The sequence below is a fragment of the Cornus florida genome, unplaced genomic scaffold (assembly GCF_030987335.1).
Source record: "Cornus florida cultivar Cherokee Brave unplaced genomic scaffold, ASM3098733v1 CherokeeBrave_3.0.0_Hap2_Chr08, whole genome shotgun sequence".
Taxonomy (NCBI): domain Eukaryota; kingdom Viridiplantae; phylum Streptophyta; class Magnoliopsida; order Cornales; family Cornaceae; genus Cornus; species Cornus florida.
This window is the reverse complement of record NW_026775578.1, coordinates 76,225,012-76,236,124: the sequence shown is the minus strand read 5'-3', so window position 1 is coordinate 76,236,124 and position 11,113 is coordinate 76,225,012. Positions and strand designations below refer to the sequence as shown.

General features: G+C 39.8%; 1 non-coding gene across 1 annotated transcript; it reads left to right on the top strand.

The window, feature by feature from the left end:
- Positions 1-841: 841 nt before the first annotated feature.
- Positions 842-950, top strand: LOC132272253 (small nucleolar RNA R71). Its single transcript, XR_009470002.1, has one exon. It is a non-coding gene; the product is annotated as a small nucleolar RNA R71 (small nucleolar RNA).
- The last annotated feature ends 10,163 nt before the right edge of the window (positions 951-11,113 follow it).

Here is an 11,113-nt window from a genome sequence, read left to right as displayed (position 1 = left end):
CACGTGCATCTTTCCCTTCTCTCTAGCATTAAGTGTTTCAGCTATTTGCCCTACTTGGGTTTCTAGCTTGGCAATTGATTGAGAATGAGAATGCAACAATTGAGTATTTGCTTCTAGGGTGCCCAAAGCATTTAAAACCTTTTCCTCAAAAGCGGAACCTCTAGAATTTCCTTGAGAATATGATTGGTTAGGAAAATGAGAATTAGCAAATTGATTTCCTTGTGAGTTATATGGTCTTGAACCTTGGGATCCTTGGTTTTGAAGTGGAGGTGGAATGTATTTCCCTTGAAAACCGCCTTGGGAAGAGTTCGAGCCCTCCCCTTGGTTTTTCCAAGAAAAATTAGGATGATTCCTCCAACCGGGATTGTAATGATTACCATAAGGATTGTTCCCTTGGTTCAAAAATGTTGCATTAACTTGCTCAATGGGTTCATTTTGAATTTGTCCATGAGGACAATTAGAAGTAGAATGAAGAACACTAGAACAAGTCATACATGATTCATTTTGAGCTCTAGGAGAATGGTTAGGAAAGGAAGACACTTAATTCGCCAAGTTTTGATTGATCAATTGATCAAACTTTTGAGATAAAGACTTTATCTCGGCGGTTATATCATTTGAGTGGTCAACTTGATGTAAGCCAACACTCTTCCTACCTTGAGAATTTCTATCATTCCTAGATGACAATGTTCTATGCAAAGAGTTTTCACTTATGCTCTCATAAAGACGCCACACGTCTTCCTCTTGCCGGTCTATATAAGAACCTCCCATTGAAGCATCAACCATGCCTTTATAATTGTCCGATAAGCTTTCAAAGAAGAATTGGACCAATTGCCATTTAGGCATGTCATGGTGAGGACACTTCCTAAGCAATTCATTGAAGCGTTCCCATGCCTCGTGGAAAGTTTCTCCCTCCCCATGTGTGAATTCCCTAATGGCAGTTCTCATAGCATTGGTCTTCGAAACTGGATAGTACATTTTCAAAAATTCTTGTTGCATTTCTGCCCAAGAAGTTATAGAAAAAGGCCTAAGGTTGTTGAACCAATACTTCGCCTTATCTTTAAGGGTGAATGGAAAAAGTTTCAGCCTTAAAACTTCTTCTGGCATGTCCGTGTATCGAACGGTAGAACAAACTTCAAGAAACTCATCCAAATGCTTGTAAGGTTCTTCACTAGGAAGTCCATGAAAGTTAGGTAGCATTTGGATAGTTTGTGCTTTAATCTCATAATGGTGTGCTCTAAATGGTGGCAATTGAATGCATGTGGGTGCATTATACTCATTAGGCACATAGTGATATCTCAATGTTAGTGGTGGATTAGCAACTTGAGGTGCAACATGGATACCTTGGTTATATTGAGCTTGATTAATGATGGGGGGTTGTGGTGCATACATTGGCCTTGGAATTCCCATTGGAATTTGGCCTTGTGGTTGAGGAGGTTGATGAATGTATGGCCTAGGCATGCCTAATGGAACTTGCATATTATCATTTTGCACATTAGGGTGAAGGATGCCTTGTTGGTCTATGTGACCAAGGTCTTCAACATGATCATCATTGAGAGCATCCATTGGTAGATTGGTTCTATGTGAACTTCCTCTTCCCCTTGGATTCCTAATAGTGGATTCTAAATGCAAATCAAGAGGGACAAGAGTAGGTCTCAATGAACGACGACCATGCATGCACAATGCAACACGAATAAGCAACTTTCTCAACAATGCAATTAAACTTCACAACCACAATTTTCAAATGCAATGTATGTCAAATAAATGCCTCCACGTGGGCCCCCGATTTAACTAAGGAGATTGAGTAAGAAGGTCTCACAATAGTCCTTTAGCACTTCAACTCCAAATTTAAAAGCTTAACTTAGCAAAAAAATTTTTTTTTAGCAACTCTTCATTTTAAGCATTTTTCCTTTGCTTTGCTTTGCTCCATAGCTTGGAAGTTCTTTGCTAGCTCCTTGTTCAATGCACCTTGTTAATGAAGAACAAACTTAATAAGTAATCAAAAACAGAAAATAAAAAGAAAGTAAAGACATGATCAAAAGAGTACTAATCCTAATTGAATTTCACAATTTGACGTTGCCAATTTAAAATCCCCGGCAACGGCGCCAAAAACTTGTTGTTGGTTTCCTTGATGGAGTCGTCACAACCAACAAAGCTTGAGAGTTGTGTGTGTTTAGGAGGTGGCCAAGTTTTACATTTATAAAAAGCCACTACTACCTTTCTCTATATAAAATATAGATAGGGCGAGTAGGGATCGTCCCAAGGGATTTGATGGTGTATTGAATTGTGAACTATGGTAATTAGGGTTAGTAGGTCGAGTGATCACACAATTGGTTGGTTGGTTAATTAAGCTAAATTGAATTCAACTAAATAAAATAATATGAGGTAAATAAGAGAGAGAGAGGTCTTGGGGTGTAGAGATCACCACCAAGCAATACTTTTCTATACTACTAACAAGTGATCAATTGAGGGTAATGGATGTGTTGCAATATGATAAGGGTGTGTGTGCATTAGGTTGATTCAATTGGCAAGGATGACAAATCAAGCAAGTATTGTCTAAACATCATGTGAAGAGCACAATATATCTAAGCAATAGAGCATATATTGTCTAGACAACATGGGGGTAGCACAATAGATCAAAACAAGTCATTAATCCTTCATTAAGCTCACAATCCACATGCAACACAATATTAGAGGAATATGCCATTTGAACTCACAAGCATAGAACATCAAACATCAAGAGTAGATTGTCCTCCCATCTAACATTATACTACCACTACACTAAATCTACACTACTAGCATGAAAATAAAGCTATCTAGACTAGGGGAGAGGCACAAACCATCAAGAATAGGCATAAACCATCAAATGAACCAAAATAGCATTCATTAAGCATATCATCTTGATAATCTCTAGATTTATAGCATCAATACACATAGACATGCATCAAAAACACTAAATCTAGAGATAAGCACATGAATATCCTACTTTAGCATACATAGACATATGGGTAGCATAGAATAGTCAATTGGAAGCATTAAACCATACAAACCATGAAATAATCAAGATTTATATATACATGAATATCAAGATGTATCATACAACACTAATCCCTCAATAATACACAAGATTAGAGTATAGAAAGCATGCTTGGGGCTAACTCTAGGCCCAAGAAGATGTCTAGCCACTCATGGTAGTGATGATCCAACCCTCAAGGGCTAACTCCATGGCTGCTCCTTGTTGGTGAAGATCTCTTCCAATGGTTGCTCTAGCTTCCTCCCTTCTTCCTCTCCAAGAATAGCCTCCAAGATGATTTTCAATGTGTGACAAGAGACTCTAGACTCCCCTCTAAAAAGTGTATCATATTTCTTATATAGGTAGGTCAAATACACCCAATGATGAGCTGTGGTCGTGCAAGGCATATTCTCCAATGATTGGGTGAAGGACGGAATAAATGAGCTGGACTTTAACTTTTTCTCGCTGGAGGAAGTTCGATCGATCGAACCTTAACTTGGATCGATTGAAGATGGGTTCGATCGATCGAACTGCATCTTGGATCGATCGAAGTGGTCTGACTCCTCCGGATAAGGACAAGGCTGAGATATTTCGAAGATATTTATGGGGAAAAGGACAAAAGTGGTTGGTAGGCGTACAGCTGTGGATAAGATCAATCATTTGAATAGGACAAAATAGGGTTCGATCGATCGAAGGTGATGTTGGATCGATCGAACTTGGAATTTTAGCAAAGGCCAAGGTTGGATCTATCGAGAAGTACTGTGATCGATCATAGATGTTCGATCGATCGAACTCTAAGTTGGATCGATCAAACTTTTCAGCTGCACAACTTTGATTCCTTTTTGCTCCTTTCTTTCTCCACTTTGCTCCCTCCTTTGGTTTATCTCAGGATTGCTTCAATTAAGCTCTTATTTGGTTGAGTTAGCTCAATTTTGGGATTAGTGCCTGAAAATATAAATAACACGTAATAAGTCTAAAGCGGCAAAGTAAGATAGATAAAGATACTAGAATGCTTAAGCTTAACGGGTTTAAATGCGCACTTTTCAGTGCTCATCACACTTCTTTCTCTCTCGGCACTATCTCTCTCTCTCTCCCCCATTCTTCCTTTCTTTTTCTTCTTCTCACTTCTCTTTAGGATCTTGTATATATGGTTAAGATTTGTGAAGAATCATAGTTAGAGAAAGTGTAGAGCTTGGCAAGGGCTACGTTTTGACATCGGTCTTGCATCATTTTGGTGGGAATTCATATTTGGATCTTGAGCTTAGGTTGCTTTATTTGAGGTAGGGAAGTCTAAATTATAGTTTCTTTGATTTTTTTTTTTTTTTTTTTGAGTTTTCTATTATTTGCATTTGTTGAAAAGCATGATATATGTGAATGTGTTGTAGATGGTTGTGCCTTACATGATTTATGCCATAAAAGGTGATGATTTGATGTACATGATTTAAAGCATGTTATGATGATGATGTTATATGTTAATTTCCTTAAGAAAATGTTAATGAATGGTATATTGCATGCATATTATGCACATTGGTTGGGTTCATGGGTTGGAAGGATTTGATGAAATGGTTTTAAAAAGGTTTTAAAGAGTTGATTTGAAATTGAAAAGTTTTTGAGAAAGGTCTTGTGAAAACTGGGCGCCTTAGAGTTGCCAAGTGGTCCGGGGGTCAACCAATCTAGAAGGGGGTACGAGACGAAATTTGGACGTATATAATTGAGCTACTTAGGCCCTAAATAACGCTAGGGAGATGGATAAGCGCCGAATATTTCATATATAAGCACCCTTAATTACATGTTTTAGTCTATTTGTGTATCAATAAAGTGTATTTTACAGGCTTTTGTGTGTTTTGTCTTTTTTCAAGACTTATCTTCAAAAAGGAATAAAAGAGAGGTTTTACAGGATCTCAAGGGACATGGGTCATGGTGAGCTGAAGAATTGATAAGCGCCGAATATTGCATATTCAAGCACCCTTATTTGTATTAGTTAAGTCCATTAGTTAATGATAATGTATAGTTTAGCTTTATTTGTTTATTTCTGCCTTTTTTCAAGTCGGTTTCCCCATTTATGGTTAAAGAAGCGGTTTTGTCAATCATTTGAAGAATCGAAGCGCGCCGTTGCTAGGGACCGTCTTTTGGGCCAAGTTACTTTGGTCCTCATGCATGTGAGTCTTGCAGCATCGTATTCAGAATGATGATCGTGTCGTCGGGCCAATCCAAAGTTGCTAAAGAGAAGACTGCATGTTTTGAACACAGGCCTCCGTGGGTGCCCGCCAAATACCCCAGTAGCAAGCCTTCCTCCGCAGGGCCCCGTAAGCCTCTGCGGGCCCCCGCCAAGCCTCCGTAGGCGCCTACCGCGCTACCATGAGCGCCCGCCATTTTGTCCAGAGAGCTCCACCCTGATGCCAAGCACCCGCAGGCGCCCCAGAGTGCACCGCGGGCGCTCGCCGATCTACAGAGAGCAGCCCACCTACTCCTGTTTTTGTGCTGAACCTATCCCCTCTACATTTTTTTGTGTGGTTCTACTTCCTTGGAGTGGTTAGAGCTCGTGATGGAGGGTGAGGAGAGGGGTTTTTAGCTAGATAAAAGCCTTGATGCATTATTATTGGGGGGGGGGGGATCTCATTCTTGTAAAGTTCTAGAGAGAGAAAAGAGAGTTCTTGAGGTGTTGGGTATTTTGGGTCCCCTAAGCACGAAAATGGAGGGGGTTTTCATTTCTTCTCCTTCATTCCTCGCATCTATGAGCAACTAACTCCGTATCAAGGGAGGTGATGAAACCTCTTATTGTAAGCATGTTCTAGTTTTGATTCTATTTTGGGGAAAACAATGTATTTTTGTGGTTGTTCTATAGTCTAGAACTTACACTTGATGTAATGAACTGATATTGAAATAAATAGCCATGTTGAATTTATTTTCTTGTCTTAGAATGTATATTCTGATGGTTGTATGGTTTACATTTTCATGGTGACAATGAAGATGAGATTATGGAATGGTTTTAATGGCATGTTGTTGAGAAATTTGATAGGCCATAGCTTAGGTTCCCCCTTTTGATGGTTTATTCTTGATTTTTAGCTTCATGTGCTCTTACCATGTGATTAAGGGCTTGATGATCTCTAGCTTAGTGAGCATGCATGAAACTACACTTTAGTTTAGGTAGCTAAGCATGTACATCTTTGCCATTGGTTTCATGAGCTTCTTGAAGATAATGTAATAACCATGAGTAACTACTTGACATAGCCATCTATTTATGTTGTTCTTCCCCAACTGAACCATATTCTAGCATGTTTATATTGTAGGTGGTGAATTCACTTCCCTAGTCCTCTCTACCTAGATCTCCTTCTTTTAAACTAATTGCAAATTAGTGTTTATTGCATTTTTCAGTTTATAATTTTAGTGACAAACTAACAAATCTCTATACCCCCTTCATCATTCTAAAAATGATTCTAGACACTTAGTGTAATACCCCTAATTTTAAAAAGAATATTCCTGGTATTTAATTCATTATTTAAGTGCATTTTATTTGATTATGTGTTATTATTATTTTTATTAGGTGCTTAATTATTTCTTTTGTGGTGATTTAATTTAGTTAAATGATATTTATTTTTAGTTATTTGATTGGAATTACTTGTTAGTGTTTTAATTATTTAATTGGTATTAATGGTTTAAGTGTAATTGGTTTAATTATTCTATGTGTGTCTTATTTTATGTGTGTCTTATTTGGTTTAATTGGGTTTACTAATTATTGTTTTGTTCAATTAGATTATTTGTTAAGTATTTAATGGTGAATAGGGTAATTAGGTAAATACATCTAACTAGGGTTTTAATTACAGTATAAATTAGGGTTTTATATTATAGCCATCGTAGGTTTCTACGTTAATTGGATGGGCCGGTTAGGATTGTGAGTTGGACTTAAATGAACCTAGGGTTTAGGAAAACTCTATAAGTATAAGGTAGACGTCTGTGTAGGGTTTTTTTTAACAAAGCACACGTTTTGTGGAAGTGGAGAAGGAAAAACGCAGTTTTTCACATTCTGCCAAGGTTTGATCAAAGCTCCGATCCCGCTTCGTCCGTGGTCCGATCGAGCTGAATTTTGGAGGAGAGGTTCACGACTCAGTGGCGCACAATCTAAACGGTGGAGATCAGAGTTTGACCTCGGGAACAGTGATTCATACTCGTGAACAGTAACTGGGTCGCACAGGTTTTTCCATTCTGCCCAGATTTCATCAAACATCCGATCCCGCTTTGTCCGTGGTCCGATCGAGCTGAATTTTAGAGGAGAGGTTCATGACTCAGTGATGCACAATCTGAACGGTGGAGATTAGAGTTTGACCTCGGGAACAGTGTTTCGTACCCGTGAACAGTAACCAGGTTTTGGAACTCGCCGGGATTTTTTTAAGAAGACGACGTTGAAACTTTGAACAAAAGTTTCTGAGGCAAGATTCTATCCTTACTCTTTCCCTTAGGTTTCATACTCTTTGCACTCTTAAATGATTTCAGGATTAATGAAGATTAAACCAAACTAAAATGATATCTATTTTGCTATGAAACTGGTAGTTACAGTAGTGTTGTATGCTTGTTCAACCTAGACTAAGCATGTTTGTGGATGCATTATGGTTCTGTGGTTCACGTTTTTCCTTACCACTGCTAGTATAAATTATTGGAAGGATGGGTCTAGATGATAGCTATCTTAACTTCTATAATAGCAACTGTTGGAACTTAAATACTAGGAGGATTTGAGTTTAACACTAGATCGGTTTTGTGGAACACTATAATTTGAGCATGTCTACATACATACTATGAATATTGTTTTGATGCTTACATTATCACAGTTAGTATCAACTGTGGAGGTTAGAATTTTGTGATACATACCCTACATATTTGTATGTCATTTGTAAGGTGTTAAATGGAAGTTTTAATTAATTCTGTCTTTGTATCAGACTAAAGGGAACAACTTAAATTGGGCATGTATATGTTGTTGTTGTGCTGTTTATCAATGCTTATTTTATCACTGCTAACATTGAATGTTGGATGTTGGAATTTAGTTGACATATACTTGATTTATTGGTATTATTGACTACTGGGGGATTGGAAAGTAGGCACCGGTATGGGATGGTGGCATACTAAGGATGGGTTTGGTTTTTAAAACAATACCATTACCCACCTACTTGGAATAAGGATGGGATTAACTAAAAGTTAAGTCCCGTGGATTTGTATTGTCATGGCAACTACTTGTTGAGCGGCAATACCAGGGATTTTGGATGGATTTTATATATGTACTGTTATGGTGCCTCGGTATGAGCTTGAGCCTCAGGACCGATGGCTAGGGAGCGTATATGCATCGGGATGTGTAGCTGGCTACGATGGTTGGAGGTGTACCCTGTTTAGGTATAGGTACATATGCCCACTTCGTGTGCATTTTAGCATGTTACCTCTATTCAGGTTGAGACCGGCCTGTAGTCCAGTGAAGTCCTTTAGTGTGACTATATATATATATTTATTGTTGAATTGTTTAGGATGTACATGCGTATCGGGCCTCTGTTTGGATTGTAGTAGTATAGAACTTGCGCATGGGCCTGACCCACTTCTATTTTTCAGGTACACGACAGTTCCAGGCTTAGACGTGTTCGTGCTGAGCAGAGGTCTCTATTCACTCTTCCGACGATGTAGGGCTCTCTCTATAGTTTTATTTCTGGACGTTTATTACAGTTATTCTATCTTCCGTTTGGATGTTTAGTAGGGGTCCACTAGAGATGGATTCCCAAGTTGTAAACTGATGGAGTTTTGGAGTTTGAGTTTGATGGATTTTAATAATTATAATATTTTGCGGATTCTATTTTTTAGTTCCTTCCAGCTTTAATTTCATTTCTTAATTTATTTTGTATACCGTGTTCATTATAAAATATTAATTGTTTGATATTCCCTCGGGTTTGGGCCTGGGCCTGATCAACCCGTGTCTCGGATCCGAGGGGTATCACAGTTGGTATCAGAGCACTCCAGGTTCAAGTGTCTCTAGGATGTTTCGTATTAAGTCTTCCGCGTAGCTTTTTCTCTTGAATAGAGCTTAAGTTAGGATTCATTGTATTCCTTATGGTTCGTATAGAAAGGGTACTGATGTCTGTCTTTTCGTGTTAACAGATGGTTAACGCTAGAAATGGACAGAACATGCAAGGAACTAGGAAGGAAAGGAGAACGGCACGTAGGCAACAATATCTCCTACGGCGTCAGCAAATGGAGGAAGAGCAGCAAAGGTTTGGGTTTCAAGATGACATGGATCTGTTTCAGGAGGAACAGGAGAATGTTCAACAGACTCTGGACCAGGTCAGAGATCCAGAGATTCCTCCTCACCTCAATGACCTCGTCGCTTGGGCTATAGAGGCTGGGGTAACAGTTGCACTTCGGAATCTGCCTCAGGTACCGCCGGCACCTGTACCAGCACCAGTGGTTCAGACGGATTCTTGGGGAAAGGCTAGGAGCTCTTTCACAAAGGGGAGTCCACCTGTGTTCTCAGGCTCAACCGATGCGAGAGCAGCTCACCAGTGGAAACAGGACATTGAGCGTCATCTTCGTTTGGTTCAGTGCACGGAGGTTCAGAAGCAGATGCTTGCTACTTTCAAGCTAGTTGGGGATGCACTACAGTGGTGGGAGTCAGTTACCACCTCAGAGGAGAGGATGACATTGTCTTATGATGAGTTCAGTGCTCGCTTTGATGAGAAATATTTTCCCTATGCAGTCAGGGCAGCTATGAAGACCGAGTTTCTAAGTCTGCAGCAGGGAAACATGACAGTGGCGGAGTATGAGCAGCAGTTCACACGCTTGTCTCTCTTTGCACCAGAGGAGGTGGATACAGAGGAGAAGAAGCGCAACAGTTTTGTCAAGGGACTGATGTGGTCTATCAAGAGAGCTATTACAGGTAATCCAGCCTATACTACCTATGCTCAGGTGGTAGACGCCGCTCTACAACAGTATCAGTTGACTGTGGACATCAGATAGGCTCGTAGTGAGAAGCGGGGAGATAAAGACTCTACTAATCAGTCAGCTGAAAAGGGGAATGGCAATGGTCACCGACAGAATGACAAAGGCGAGTTCGAAGGACAACAGCCTTGGAAGAAGCACAAAGGTGGTTCAGATGCTCACCGGAATGGGGCACCTATTCAGAGGCAACAGAATGGAGGACCACAGGCAGGACAGGGTCAGCCACAGGCTAACCGACAGAGGAGGCCATTTGGTACTTTCCAGGGTAGTTGTTACACTTGTGGAGAGTATGGTCATACCACCAGGCAATGTCCTAAAGCAGGACAAGGACAGGGACAGAGGGCGCCAGTGCCTCTACCAGCTCCGCAGGTTCCACGGATTCAGGGACAAACATATCTGGCTTTACTGTTGTGATACCCCCGGATTTCCGGATGCGGGTTGGCCAGGCCCACGCCCGATTACCCGAGGATATCAAAACAATTAGCAATTTAATGAACACAGAATACAATATAGAAAACAAGAATGAATAAAATTTTACTGAAAAGAATCTAGAATGATAATCCAATAATTGAAAACCTCAGAATAAATAATTTCATTGATAATTAAAACTATTTTTGATACAACTGATCCACCACGAATGGAAATCGTTCTCCAATTTATACAACTCGGGAATCCATCTAGTGGACCCCTAAAAATATCCAATGGTACTCAAAAGACTGGAACAAAACCCAAGTCTTAACATGAAATAAAATCCTACGCCATCAGTAGAGTGAATAACTGTATCTGCTCAGCACGATCAAGCTCTACAGCCCAGAACTGACGAACACCTGAAAAAAATAATAAAAGGGTGGGTCAGGCCCACTAGCAAGTTCTAATCTAACTGCAATCCATACAGTGACCCGATACGCAGATACACCATAAATACCTCACAATATCTATCTAGTCCATACATATATATATCCACACTATGGGACATTCACTGAACTACAGTAGGGGTCTCAACCTGAATAGAAGGCAACATGCGAAAACGCACCCAAAGGTGGGCATGAGTACCTAGACCTAACAGGGTACACCCAACCTACTATACCCAGCTACACATCCACTGCATATACGCACCCTAACCAACAAGTTTGAGAC